Genomic DNA, 13,436 nt, shown 5'->3' with positions numbered 1-13,436 from the left:
ACCTTACTCTTTTTTTTTTTTCTTTTCCCCTGGAGGAAGAGAGGGAGACTATAAAATGCAGGAGTGGGTGGCGTTTTTTGTTTAATGCTAATTCATTTACCATGAATACTATTTACTAGATGCCTTAGTAATATTTCAGTAACACAACATTTATGTCTATGATGCTATTGTTAATCATTCGATTGGGGTAAATTATTTTTTTTTAATTTTTTCAAATTGCAGCTGCTAAATGATGGAACCTGTTTTTCTAGCCTCTTGAATGCATCCACTGTCTCTGTTTCGTTGTGTAAAATCTGCAGTTTCCTCTAACATCTTGTCAAGGTCATGTACAGACCTAAGTGCTAGAGCTTAGGTCACAGAACTGGTCTTCAGTGCTAAAATGCTCTCTATTTTTTGTTTGTTTGTTTAATTTGAGTAGCTAACACACATCAGGTAGGCGAAAAGAACCCATGCTGGTCAAAACAATTCACCGAAAAAACTTATTTGCAGTAAAACTTGATGTTTTATCTGAATTATCTCAGTAAGTTTATCTCATGGTAAAATTAAAGCCCTTCAGTCTATTTTTGCCCTTTCTGTTAGCCATGTCTTAGTCCAGCCATGAGCTCTGGAGTAGCTGTGATCAGATAAAACAAAGGTCTTGGTGACCCTTGTGGATGGTTTAATGAATGTGTAAAAATCTCTTAACCTGTGGACAAATGGGAAACATTACTTAGAGAGTCAGTGGAGAGCAAACCAGGAAGCAGTTTGATAGCTGTCTTAATTCATCATGGGACTTCATCTTAATGACAGTTTATAGCTCTAGGCCTCTGTTCCTGAAAGAGTATGTTTGGAATTGAAAAGACCATCTTTGTTGAGATTTTTGGTTATTTTTTTTCCTGTTCAGAAGAGCTTTTCAGGAGGTGACAGCCTTTTCAGCATGGAAAAGAGATGGATGAGGAAGAATAGGATAGAAGTGGAAAAGTTTATGAAATATTACCACCTGCTTAACTGCTCTGACTGGTGTTGCCCAAAAATTTCTTGATTGCTTTGCTGAGTATGTGTGAATGCAAATGCTTTAAAACGTAGTGGTGTGGAACCAGTAAGGAGCCGGCTGTTCGTGCAGTTCTAGTCTCTTTGCATGACTTTATCACAGCTGTGTTGTACGAGCTCAACATTACACACTTAGCAGAGGTGATGATAAAGAAGTGAGCAGGGAAGTGGCCCTGAGCATGGTGCTGAGGGCCACTCTTCTGTGGTCCTTCTAAGCTTCTATCCATAGAATTTTCTTGAGATTTGGAAGGTTTTATATTTCCTTGCCTTTTAACTTTTAATTGAGAACAGCTATGTGATTAGAAATATTAAATGTATGAATGAAAACTCTGAAAGTTAAAAACCAAAAATTTGTTTTAGACTGCAGAGCTGTTACCGTGCAATTCCTGGACCAGTGTAGCCTCATGCAAAACTCCCTTATTTTTCTTTAAAATCTCCAGTAATCCTTTTATTCTATTAACAGCATTCCGCAATTGTAAAGAAATCCCCGAATCAGCAATTCCTTCTGTTATTCTTCCAAAAAGTTCCTCTCCCCAATGCCATACTGAACAACTAGTTAGCAATTGCATATTTGATGTTATTATATTCTAATTCCTAAAGATATATTTTAATGTAGCAATGTCCTTAGTTTGTGTGTGTGTTCTGTGATGGTTTTTAAAATACTTAGAATTCTGTCTGGAGAAAAATAGTATTACTGGCTATATCTGCTGAATGGCTGCAGATTTTTAGTAGCCTACAAGGTGAGCTCTGGGGGTTTGGGGGTTTTTTAATTAGTACATGAACAGAGCAGTTGTTTCTTAAGTAACGAAATATATATAAATATATGTCTTTCAATAGAGATGCTAACAAGCAGTACCTAAGCCCTTACCTAAGAATCTCCAGGACCTTCTCCTGTACTCCTGTCTCTCTTCAGTGGCTCATTCTCATGTCAACAAATTCTTTTCCGAAGACCTCTCTGAAATAGAGAGGTTTTAACAGAAGAAATAGTTATTTGGAAGCTGCACAGGAGGAGCATTAGATCCTTTTGTGCTGTGCTTAGCTACACAGATATCCACGGAAGCACTAACTGCCAGGATGGGGCTTCAACTTGTATCTTATATTTTCTTACAAATCGTGGCTATAGTCACAACATTTCTATTTAGATGTACTTGCAAATAATTTCTACAGAATGAGCCCTAAAATGATTAAAAGGGTAAAGAACAGAAATAAAATATGAAAGTTGTGCTGTCTTTCCCTACAGAGCATCTTTTGCCTTTAGCTTCATCTATCAGTTATTGAAGTCATTGGGAAAACTCCCTAGGGATTTGTGCATGCTATCACAGGCACTTACAAACCAAAAGCTTTGCAGTTTGGGTCTGTTGGGGTTCTTGTGTTCAGTAATTTTGATTGTATTTTGTGTTCATCAATGCTTATGATGTATCTAGAATATCTGTATTGAAAATAACTTGTAAATTTTTCAGCTGGGCTTGATAATGTAACAATAATACAGAAAATTGGTTAATTTCCACATGATGTGACCAGAGGCTGATTGCCATGAGCACAGAGGAGCGATGACAGGAGGTGAAACTCCAGTGACGAAATCATTGGGAAAACATCAGGGAAGAACACCCTGATCTGGATCTGGGCCTGTAAAAGGAGGAGGATGTGCCTCAGGACCAAGTGTGAAACTCACCACACAAGTTAATGGAAGAGGCTCTCTGGGTTACTACAGATGCCACATCATCCTGAGAGGGACATTGTCCTTGCATCCCATAATGACTTCAGAAATCCTTGGGATTGTGCAAGACTTATTATAAAACATTAAGGAGAAGGACCAAGGTAGGGAAAAGGAGGATCAAGGTGTTTAGAGGAGGGACAAATGTGAGAAGATAAGGAAGAGGTAGCAATAAGGGCCAGTTGTAAGGCCGCTGGTAAGTACCTGATCAGAGCTGCTTTTCCAGCATTGTTGCTGAACTTCATTTGCAACTGTTTTCATGGATGAGAGTCTGTCTGTCAGTGGATGGACAGCTAAGTACCAGTGAACGGAGAGGGGACCAGTGGTCACAGGGGCCCATGCTTCTGTGATACCAGCAGCTGCAAAGACTGGAGTGTGTGTAGGGCTGAGTGCCAGCAACTGGACAAATGCCCAGTCATAGATATCCATTTGTCTGGAGTGGCAGCAGCTGGAAAGACTGGAGTACATGTGTCTTGTGAGGATCTGTACATCACTGTGTGTAATTACTAAAGAGCATGAAGCTGGGCTAGCAGGCTTTTAAGATAAGCTTGGGAGCCAAGTACTGGAGATACCAGAGAACCCTGGGTGTGGTCTATGGGAGGGACTAGGAGCTCCAGGCCAGCTGTGGGAAGGACCCATGGGGTCAGGGGACCAGCTGTAAGAGAGCCTGTTAGCACGTACCTTTGTACATGTGGCGACTGTCAGATCAGGGGATTCAGGGACTGGGTATAGATTGAGTAAGACCAGTTACCGGAGAGAGTCAGAGGGTGTGTGTCACATGCTCCTGGGGGTTTGGGACCCAGCAACCCATGTGGACGTGCAGGCCTTAGGGGCTTTTATGTCCAGGTGCCAGACACTGGAGACACCAGAAGATCCAGCAGTCAGTTACTGGACAGATGGAGTGTCTATGAACAGCCACTGGAGTATTGTATGGAGTATGTGTTCCTTGCTTGCAGGCCTTCATCCTAATCAGCCAGACAGGGGAACAGTATTGTGGGTGCTGGTGCTGTTGGTGATTGTGCCAGGGCTGTGTTTTTTGTCTGTGTATCTGTGTGGATGGCTGCGTGTGCATGTGTGTACTGTACACTTCCACCTCTTGAGAAAACATGCTCAGCGCCACTATTGGCATCCTGGCCTCTACTGGGCAACAAGATTTGATAACCTCTAATAACTATTGTTGTTTGGGTATTGTAGTGGTATTGGGTCTAGACAGAGAAAGGCTGAGTTTTCAGGAAGGAAAAGAGTGTAAGCAACAGCGAAGTATACTAGAAAAGAATATGGAGAAAATGAGGAGAGAGGGGAGGGGAAGAGAGAAGCACTCTAGAGAGACCTATTTAGAATTTTAGAACAATGCACTTTGTTATATAGCAAGGCTATATATATATACACACAACATACACAATACAATAATATGCAATAGTTTTATACATTCTTGTGGATACTATTGAATGAAAGATGCTGAAGGAGGAGAGAAACAGCATTTATTCATGCATGGCATGCTTTTAAGTACTATAAGTTATTATTTATCTTCACAGGAGACTTTACAACATAATTACAAGGTATCCCAGGATGGAAATTCTGTTCCTTTGTGCCACTGGAATATAATAGTCAAAGTGTCTGAGTACAGTTTATCATCTGGAGCTTAGAGCTTTTATTCTAAAAGTTGTCAAAGCTGCATCATAGAACATGCATGTTTTATGTATGTCTAAACACAGGGGTAACAATTCTTTCATCAGAAACTTTCTGCTTAATTAGAAAAAGTTATATTTAAAAAGCACAGAAGCAATAGCTTCCTCATTTGTTTGTTCCTTTTTTCCATGTTTGATTGCATAAATAGAAGCCTGAATCTCAAGTGCCCTGACTCAATCAGCAGAGGCAGGCTGCAAATCTTACTGGGATAGCACTGGGCTTTTTGACACTCATTGCCTTCACTTCTGTACTTGAGCCAACAATGCAACATTCACTTAAGACAAGAAAATTCATGGTGAAGAATGATGTTCATGGTAGCAGCATATTCTCTGCAGTTTTAGGTACAGTGTCTTGTAAAAGGAATGTTGCACCAGGATGACCTCTGCTGCAGCTCCTTTATTTGGGCTGAACACAGGACTGGATTGATGGCTGGCCACCTTTCCCTTTGACACAGCCTGCTCCTTTTTTGCACCCTGATTTGCTTTGTCCTAACAGAAGAATGATGCCACTTTGGTTTGTGTATTTGGAAAATGGATTGTAATAATGGAAGCCATAGCTGTTTAATGAACTGTTGGAATAAAGTTTTGGAACTCAGATTGCTTTGGAAAACTAGGACTGTTAAAAGCTGGATTCAAAAAGCGCGTATGAGCACAGCGGTTTTAGCTGTATTTTAGATTCTCTGCTGGATACAGAAGATAATTGGAGGGCATGCATTTGGGAAGTTGTCTTTCTAAACACGAGTTTAAAATCAAAGTTTTCAAAGCCAAATGTCTTTGAAATTACTGAAGCTAATGAATACTTAGCATCTCAGAATACAAGCCTGCTTGTTTACATTCTTCAGTCTGGATCTAGCATTCGCCTGTCTTTAATGAATAATGTAAGTTTAAATTCTGATCAGTAAAGCTTTAATGGCTGCCATTAAGGTAATATTTGAAGTAAACCTGTTCTGATACAAAGCCTGGATCACAGATGGAGACATTAACTGGAAAATCTATACCTTAAAAGTATTGCTGTATTTCTGTTTGGCACTTTCTGGAAGGAAATAGCAGCGTTTGTGTTGGGTAGGTCTTGGGACATGCCACAGTTGCTTGTTTACATTCTGCAGAATAGATTGTGTGTTGTAATAACTGTACATAAGTAGACAAACTCTAAAACTGCATGTAGCACTTTTAACACTTTAGATAAGCCACACCTCTGGAACTACTTAGCACATGCAGGGTTTCTAGATATCAAGCAGCCAAGCTCTAACGTTCAGAATTTCTTGTAACATTTCTGTAAGTAGGAGACCTGTTGTTTGTCTCAAAACTTGCCTGTTTTGACAAACTGTTACTCTAATGTCCTCACTGGTGTTAAATTATTGCTGCTTTCAGGTGTGCTTGTTTCAAAACTGTGATACCAAAGTAACCTCATACAGGGGACAGATGCCACAGTAATATTTAGGATTATTGTCATTATGTTTTCTTCTGCCTGGTATGTATTAAATTTGGATGGTATATCTCTTGTGAAATAGAACACTAGGAGATAACTTGAAAACCAGGCACTGCCAGTTTTTTTTTCCTATCGAACTAATTTCCTTTGAACCTGAAGCAGCATCCATCAGATCTTGTCAGCAGCACAACGAGGCAGGACTGTATATTGTCAGTGGAATACCAATTAGCCTTTAATTTTACCACACGTCCAATCAAAAGAGCTATTGCTTTCACATGATGGCAGAAGGTCATTAAAACATGATCTTGCTGCCAGACAACGACAACAAAACCACAGCTCAGTAAGTAGTGTATCTGTTATTGAGCACTGACAGCACACTCAGTGCTGTGCTGCACTCATTTTTTCATTCTGAGTTGTTGCTGGTGATCTGATGGCCTGAGAGCTATAGCTAAAACATTGTCTCCTAACCTAACCTGTTAAGATACAATATTATTTGCTCAGACACGCGAGTACACAGTTACTTTTGATGTCATAGCTGTCAAATTCTGTAGCTCTTCCTTTGCTTTCAGCTGCGCTTGCAGTTTTAATTTTTAGTAGTCTTCTCCAGAAGAAATAGCAACCTGTCCTTTAGTACCCTGAGTGGTGGTTCTTCAACCCTGGCAAAGTAAGTGCTGATGCATTACTTAAGATGTTACAGTTTGTCTGGGTTCAGTCATCAGGATTCTCCAAAGTGTTTCACTTCATATTCTGCTGTGAACCATGGCTGGTTCAATGCTCTCTTCTGTTTGGGACATGAAAGAATTTCCAGATTCTAACTTTCTCATATTTCTCATCCTACTCAGTTTTAAACTTTCTTCTTGTAAGACAGTTGCCTGTTTGCCATCCTTTATCTTGAGAGCAAACTACTCCACAAAATTCCAAAGTAATGCAGTTACTACTGTATAATTGAAAGGTGCTATTCACAGATCTCAGTCAATCACACAAAGCATTAACATGTGTTAATGTTTTTACATTCAAAAATAACATTCAAAAAACTCTATGTACTGGTAATAGATACTAATTCCCTTACCATTTATGCTTTTAAGGTGTCTGTGCAAAAGTAAAATAGAGAAACAAAATTGGAAATAGAGTATGAGTGACAACAAAAGAAAATCCTACTCTATATGTAAGAATTTCAGTTCAAGTCTGCAATTTTTTTCTGTGCTGAGTTTTTCCACTGATTTTGCTGAACAATACCATCAACACTGAGAACTCCTGCAGAGATGCTGCACTGGTAGCAATCAGGAAAAAATATTTTTATGCTTGTTGCACAATAATCTAGACACCCAGTTTGTGATTTTTTTTTTCTGACTAACAACTTCTTAAAAAGGAAAAATTTGCACTGATGGTAAATGGTCCTGTGAGAGGCCCTTGACCTGTCTGTAAATCAGGTTGCAAGTGATCATCCAGAAAATGAGTATTGTGTAATCATTGACCCAATATCCACATCTCTTCCCCCCTCCTCCACAACTGAGGAGAGCTTATTTTTTTTCAGTGTCACCAGAATGTTCTTAACAGTGAAGAAAAAAAAATGATGTTGCTGTTACCCAAGTCAGTTGTAGTCTCCAAGCCTCCTGATAATAAGCAGATCTCTTCATAAGTGGTGTCCTGAGAAAGTATGATGCCTCCTGTCTGCTTCATTCACCAAATGCAGAGATCAGATATTTGGATTAGAGAACTACAGATACATGAAAACCATTGCCTATACTATCTGTGGCAGCCAGTCCTGGGTGTGTGTCCTGACTTGATGGAATGGGAATGTATGCTAATTGAGTGCAGCACAGCTCTAGTAAGTCTGATTTTTCACCGAGGTGTATTCTAAAAGCTTTAGCTGAAGCCATTGGCACAATGCCCAAGAATTACCCTGGACTGACTTTTACAAGGTGGTGAAAGGATGGAGCAAAAGTGAGACCTGAAGTGTGAGAAATCCTGTCTTCCAAGGAGAATGTTTTAACTAACAGTGTAGTTGTGGGAAAAGAAGAAAAATATTTTTCCATTACCTAGTTTCTCACACTGCCACCTCAAATGTGATGGATCAGAAAAGCCTTCAAGTATTCTCCATGCTCTGTCTCATAAGCAGTTATGGCTTAAATCCTAAAGAGGGGAATGGAGACATGTAAGAATTTACATTAAATATGTGTGTTTGGTATAAAAAACTTAATATCTACCTGTTTTGAATTCATGCCTCCATATTGAACTTTGTTTTCTTATGGTTATTTTAAAACCCTAAAGTACTGCTTATTAAATGTCTTTAGAAATTAATATCACTGTTCATGTCTTTAAAATACATTTCTAGTGCTTTCACTTAAAAAAAAATTTGATTCACATACACTTTAGTATTTCAGAAATGAGCATGGAAAAGAGAAGGCCAAAGATCACTAATCATAATTATTAAAAAACAGTAACCCAAATGCTGAAAGGAAGCCTGAGTGACTGAAAGTCTCCACTCTTTTAAGATTAAAACAATAAAATTTGCCTTCTGAACTTAGTGATTCAGCAATCTCTGCCTTCAGAGATTTTTTGGCAAACATAAGCCCAGAAAATCAAAACAGACTTTTTCAAATATCTCAAAATGTTGAATACCAGATATTTCTGGACCATATTTCACACTTAATCATGTATTTCTGGACTCACAATAAAACCTCCACACTTGCTAGCACTTCAGTCAGCAACCAGAGAAGGCTCCTGTAGAAAGATACAAAATGCAAAAGGATCTAATAATGCTTTTAGAGCAATGTTTGCTCCATTATTTTCTACAGATACTTCCTTCATTGATTTGTCCTGGGACCTGCATGTGCTGGTCTTCCTTTCTACCTACTTCATGCTCCTTGTACAAAGATGGTGTGATTTTTGGGGTTGTCCCATTGAAGGCCAAGAGCTGGACTTCAATGATCCTTGTGGATTCCTTCCAATTTAGGATATTCCATGGTTTTATATTTCTTCATCTGAGTCTTTCTAATGAAGTTTTACATAGCTGTAAACAAAGTATTCCTTGCACAGACAACTGCCCTTTTTAGGAGATGAGAACGAAAGATGAAGCTTTAGATACTTGAAAACAAGTATGAAAACAAGTACCAAAATACTGCATTGCACTTGTAGCTGCCTGTTTGGGTGTTGGAATCAGCTGCTGGAACTGATGGAGAGGGCTTTAAACTAGAATTGATGAGGAAAGGGGCTACCGACACCATTGGGTTGGCATGGCATCACCTGAGTGTGGTGAGTGCTCGTGGGAATATTTGCACTGCTCCTGGGAGCACGGATAGCTCAGAAGCATATCTGAAATGCTTGTACACCACTACACACAATATGAGAAACAATCAGCATGAACTGGAAGCGTTGGTCAGAGCACAGAGCTGCAGTATCACTGATGTTAGTGAGACTTGGTGGATTGAGTCTCCTTTATCAAAGGACAGCCTTAGGGTAACAGAGAGGTCCAGCAACATGAAATGTAATGCTGAAGAAAAGTCACATTGGTAATGGTTAATTAGTTTGTGGGCAGCTTTGCAAAGCACGGCTACAGTGTTGTACAGATGGCAGGTACAAACAAGCTCTCTACTTTCTGATTAAACAGCCCATGAGGCTGTTCTAGCCCAAAAACCAGAGAACCCGTTAGCAAGACATCAAGTCAGAACTTGTCTCTCCAGTGTTCTTGAAGAGCTTATTAGGTCAGATTTGGTGCCAGATACTGGCACTACATGCAGTCACATGTATGTTAGCAAAACAGGGGCAGGGTTATACAAAGATTAAAAAGAAACTTCTTTATGGACAGTCCATTTAATTTACTATAAAGTATCCATAGTAGGTTTGTGAGCTGAAGCAATTTGAACAGTCAAATATGTAAGTAAGCTGATATATATACATTACATACATACATACATACGTACATACATACATACATACATACGTACATATATATATATATATATATATAATGTGTTGCTTGGGATGGTTTGGTTACGTATGAGTCAAGTTGACAGTATTCTCTTGACTGTGGATAAGAACTTCCTGTGAGCAGCAAGGGTGACCACTGAGTCATTATTACTGGAAATGTGTTCCAGCACCAAAATAATGGAGGCCCTGGTGTTTGATTTTGTGCTTCCTGGCAGAAAAAAATTCATCTTGTCCCTTAGTCAAGAATCAAACTAAGGGGTAGGGAAAGATGATGGTAATAATGTCACAGAACTTGTCAAAAACTTGTTGCTTGCTGAGTATTCAGAGAGATGGATCAGATCATTTATTTAGCATAAAATAAAGAAGCGGATAATCTGAGATAAACCTAACTTCTGAAGTCTGATAGTATTCCCAGACCCTACGCAACTTCGTTCTGCAGGCTTTTGATGAAGTCTTTTGTAAACGGGCATGTGTTTCCTTAACTTTTTCTCCATGGTAAACACTCAGTTACCTGAGGTGTTTGGTTGCCTACTCACATAACAGCAGGTTCTGGGCATTAGTCTTTCTTACATTTACTAAAATAAACTAATATACGACAGTGTTACCAAATGGAAGAGGGAGAAAACTCTGTTGCCAATAGCATAATGGCAATCAAATTGAATTTTAGAATATAGTAGTATTTATGGAATACCTTAGCTTTCCAAATTCCACTGTAAATAACATTGTTACTAATTAAGTCATACAGTAAGATGTTAATTTTCACTTTTTTATGATGATAATTTTGTTTCTGAATGCATACACTACAAGTCCATGTAGGATAGATATTGTTCATTTGAAGCTGAGGCACAATGTTGGGACGGATTCTCAATAATTATTGTTCTATATATATGTGCTATTCATTCTAATTATGGACAGCTGAAAATGCAGCTGCAAAATCATCATTTTCAGTAAACTGTCAGTACTCATTACTGGCAAGGTCTTTTAATTTTTAGAATACAGTATTTTAAGCTCTCTATATTCCTTGTGTCTCTGCGCAGATGTTTTGAACATTATTTTCAAAAACTAAATTTTACAGACTCTGGACACAATATTTTTATGTTTAGGGTCTTTTTGTGGAAAAATAATAATTTTTGAATTAAGTAGATGCTTATAGGAATCTGTATACAAACATTTTAACAAGGCAAAAGCTTATAATTAGGAACTGATAAGCAGAGACTTTAAACAACTCTACCATCTTCCTTGAAAATAGATTAATAGCAAGCAAAAGTCACTAGGTTTGAAAGCTTTAAAAATGGTAAAAGGGTAATGAATTCTTCAGACTTGAAGGTTTGTCTCTGAACAATGGGGAAAAAAGACATATTATGTACTGAAGAGAAGAAAAAAATGCTGCTGCCAATCGTTAATATTTTGGATACTGTAATCTTGCAGAAGCTTTAGTAGCTCTCCATTGCCAACATCTAAAATTCCATTTTCTTTTTCTTACAAATAAATCTGCTAAAAGGAGTTTATCTGTGGTGCCTTTAACCACATTTGCAGTAATTATTTTGACTGAAAGTTTCTTCTCTGCAATCATAGAAAAAACATGGCTAACAACTTTTTCTCCTAGAAACATCATTCCCTTTGCTACTGTTACAACTGTGTCATTTATGATGTTGCTATGTAGAAACTCTGAGGGTTTTAACACTTCATCCTCTAAAAGGGACAAAGCAACATTCTTTTCCTTTCAATCTTTTTTGCTTCCAAGAGAGTTTTGCTGTCATACAGTGTGTGTTGATCCAAATCTGCAATTCTCAATTCTGTGGGCATTTTCTCTCTGCGTATTTTTATATAAATTGCAGGGTTTGTGTTTTATAAATGGCATGGTTTACTGTTTCCTTTGAAACATAGCCTATCTTCTCAAAGCTCTTTTCTCAAGCCTAAAATCCACCGATTTAAATGAGCAATTGTTTATATTTTCCTCAATTTTATATAATTAAAAATAGGGTTAGAAGCCACGAGAAGAATGGTCTTCATTAATAAAGGTCATTTCAAACTGTAAAATTCACAAGATCAATTGCACAGTGCATATAAGGCTATACCTGTGTTCAGTTCTGGTCCCCACAATTCAAGATGCATGTGGACTGACAGGAGAGAGTCTAAAAGACCATGAAGATGATCAAAGGGCTGGAGAACCTGACCTGTGAGGAAACACTGGAGTTAGTAACTCCCTGGAGACGACAGGGCTCAGAGGGATCTCATCACAGTACTCCAGTACTTAAAGGGTGGCTACAAAGAGAATATCCTTTTTTTTTAGAAAAAGAAAAATTCTGACCTGTCAGAATTTGGTACCTTATCAAACTAAATGTAAGCATAGCATTTTCAGTCTTCAATATAAATAGCTTTTTAGAAGCATATATTAAAAATTTGCAATATTTTTATTTGAAAAGTAATTGCTTGACATAATTATTTCCTTACTGTATAGGCATATACTCTTACTGATAGAATGAGTAGCAACCTCTAGTGCAGTTTGTCTACTGCTTTCTGTAATAAAATAAAATGGTTATAACTTTTAACAGCTCCAATTCCATTATGATTAGCTGCATATTTTGAAAGCTTGGCAGGAAAGAGTCTTTGGGCTAGAAAGGTGCTTTTTACTGCCATTATAAAAATTCCTATAGCATTGGCAGAATTTCAAGTTGTCAACAGTCATAATTTTTTTCTATGTTCTGTATATTGTATGGATCACAGTTTTTCACTTCCTGCCAAAACCCTTGACATGTGAGAGCACTTTGTGCATATCACAGAGGTGTCCTAAATCGTAATTTCATGCAGAATTCAAAGTCTGAATGGATTGTGAACCACATGAATCTTTTCCTGTTTAGAAAGTCTGTGGGGAAGAGGAACTGATCAAGTAATAAATTGATTCTGTACCTTAATTTTTTGTCTTCAGAATGATCTGTACACTTTGCTCTGCCTATTAATAAAAATGCCTCTTGCTTCACAAAGAATATGCACAAGCTTGAGGAAGAAGACATCTAGGACAGGCACACCAGCTACCTGTGAAGTTACACAAAGAAAACACTACATAAAGTTTCTTTGTTGTTTAACCCAGTAAAATAAGACTGGCCAAGTATAAACAACCCTTTAAAAAAGGAGAAAAAACAAAGTCAATCTGGCATGGCTTGGAAACCTCTTTGTGGATATAATAACTAATCATTGTGGGACTCCATCAGAATATCTAATGATTTAATCTCCCATCTTAAACTAATGACATCAGAAACCTCTTCAGATCTCCAAGTTTATATTCCACTCATATTTATTTTTCTGATACCAAAAGGCCACGTTTGCTGATAGGAAAAAATTTAAAACAAAAAAAAGTTAGGAGAGATAGCAGGCTATTATGAATCAATCTGACATTTAGACAAATCTGAGTTACGCCAGTCAGTGCATGTATCACAGCCAAAAATTTCTAGCTGATAGCATTACACAGTTTTGGTCAATAAACTTGCAATAACTTGAATATAGAGTGGATTTCCTAAGTGGTAGGATTTGATTTTTCATAATCATCATAATGGTGTCAAAAAACTGTAGAGATGTCATCGCAGCAGGGGCTCATTGCATGTACTGATGTATTTAACGTGTAGGATTACTGTAAAGTAACTGAAGC

The sequence above is a fragment of the Manacus candei genome, unplaced genomic scaffold (assembly GCF_025592945.1).
Source record: "Manacus candei isolate 608988 ecotype Guabito, Panama unplaced genomic scaffold, ASM2559294v1 h1tg000088l, whole genome shotgun sequence".
Classification (NCBI taxonomy): Eukaryota; Metazoa; Chordata; class Aves; order Passeriformes; family Pipridae; genus Manacus; species Manacus candei.
This window is presented reverse-complemented; position numbering follows the sequence as displayed.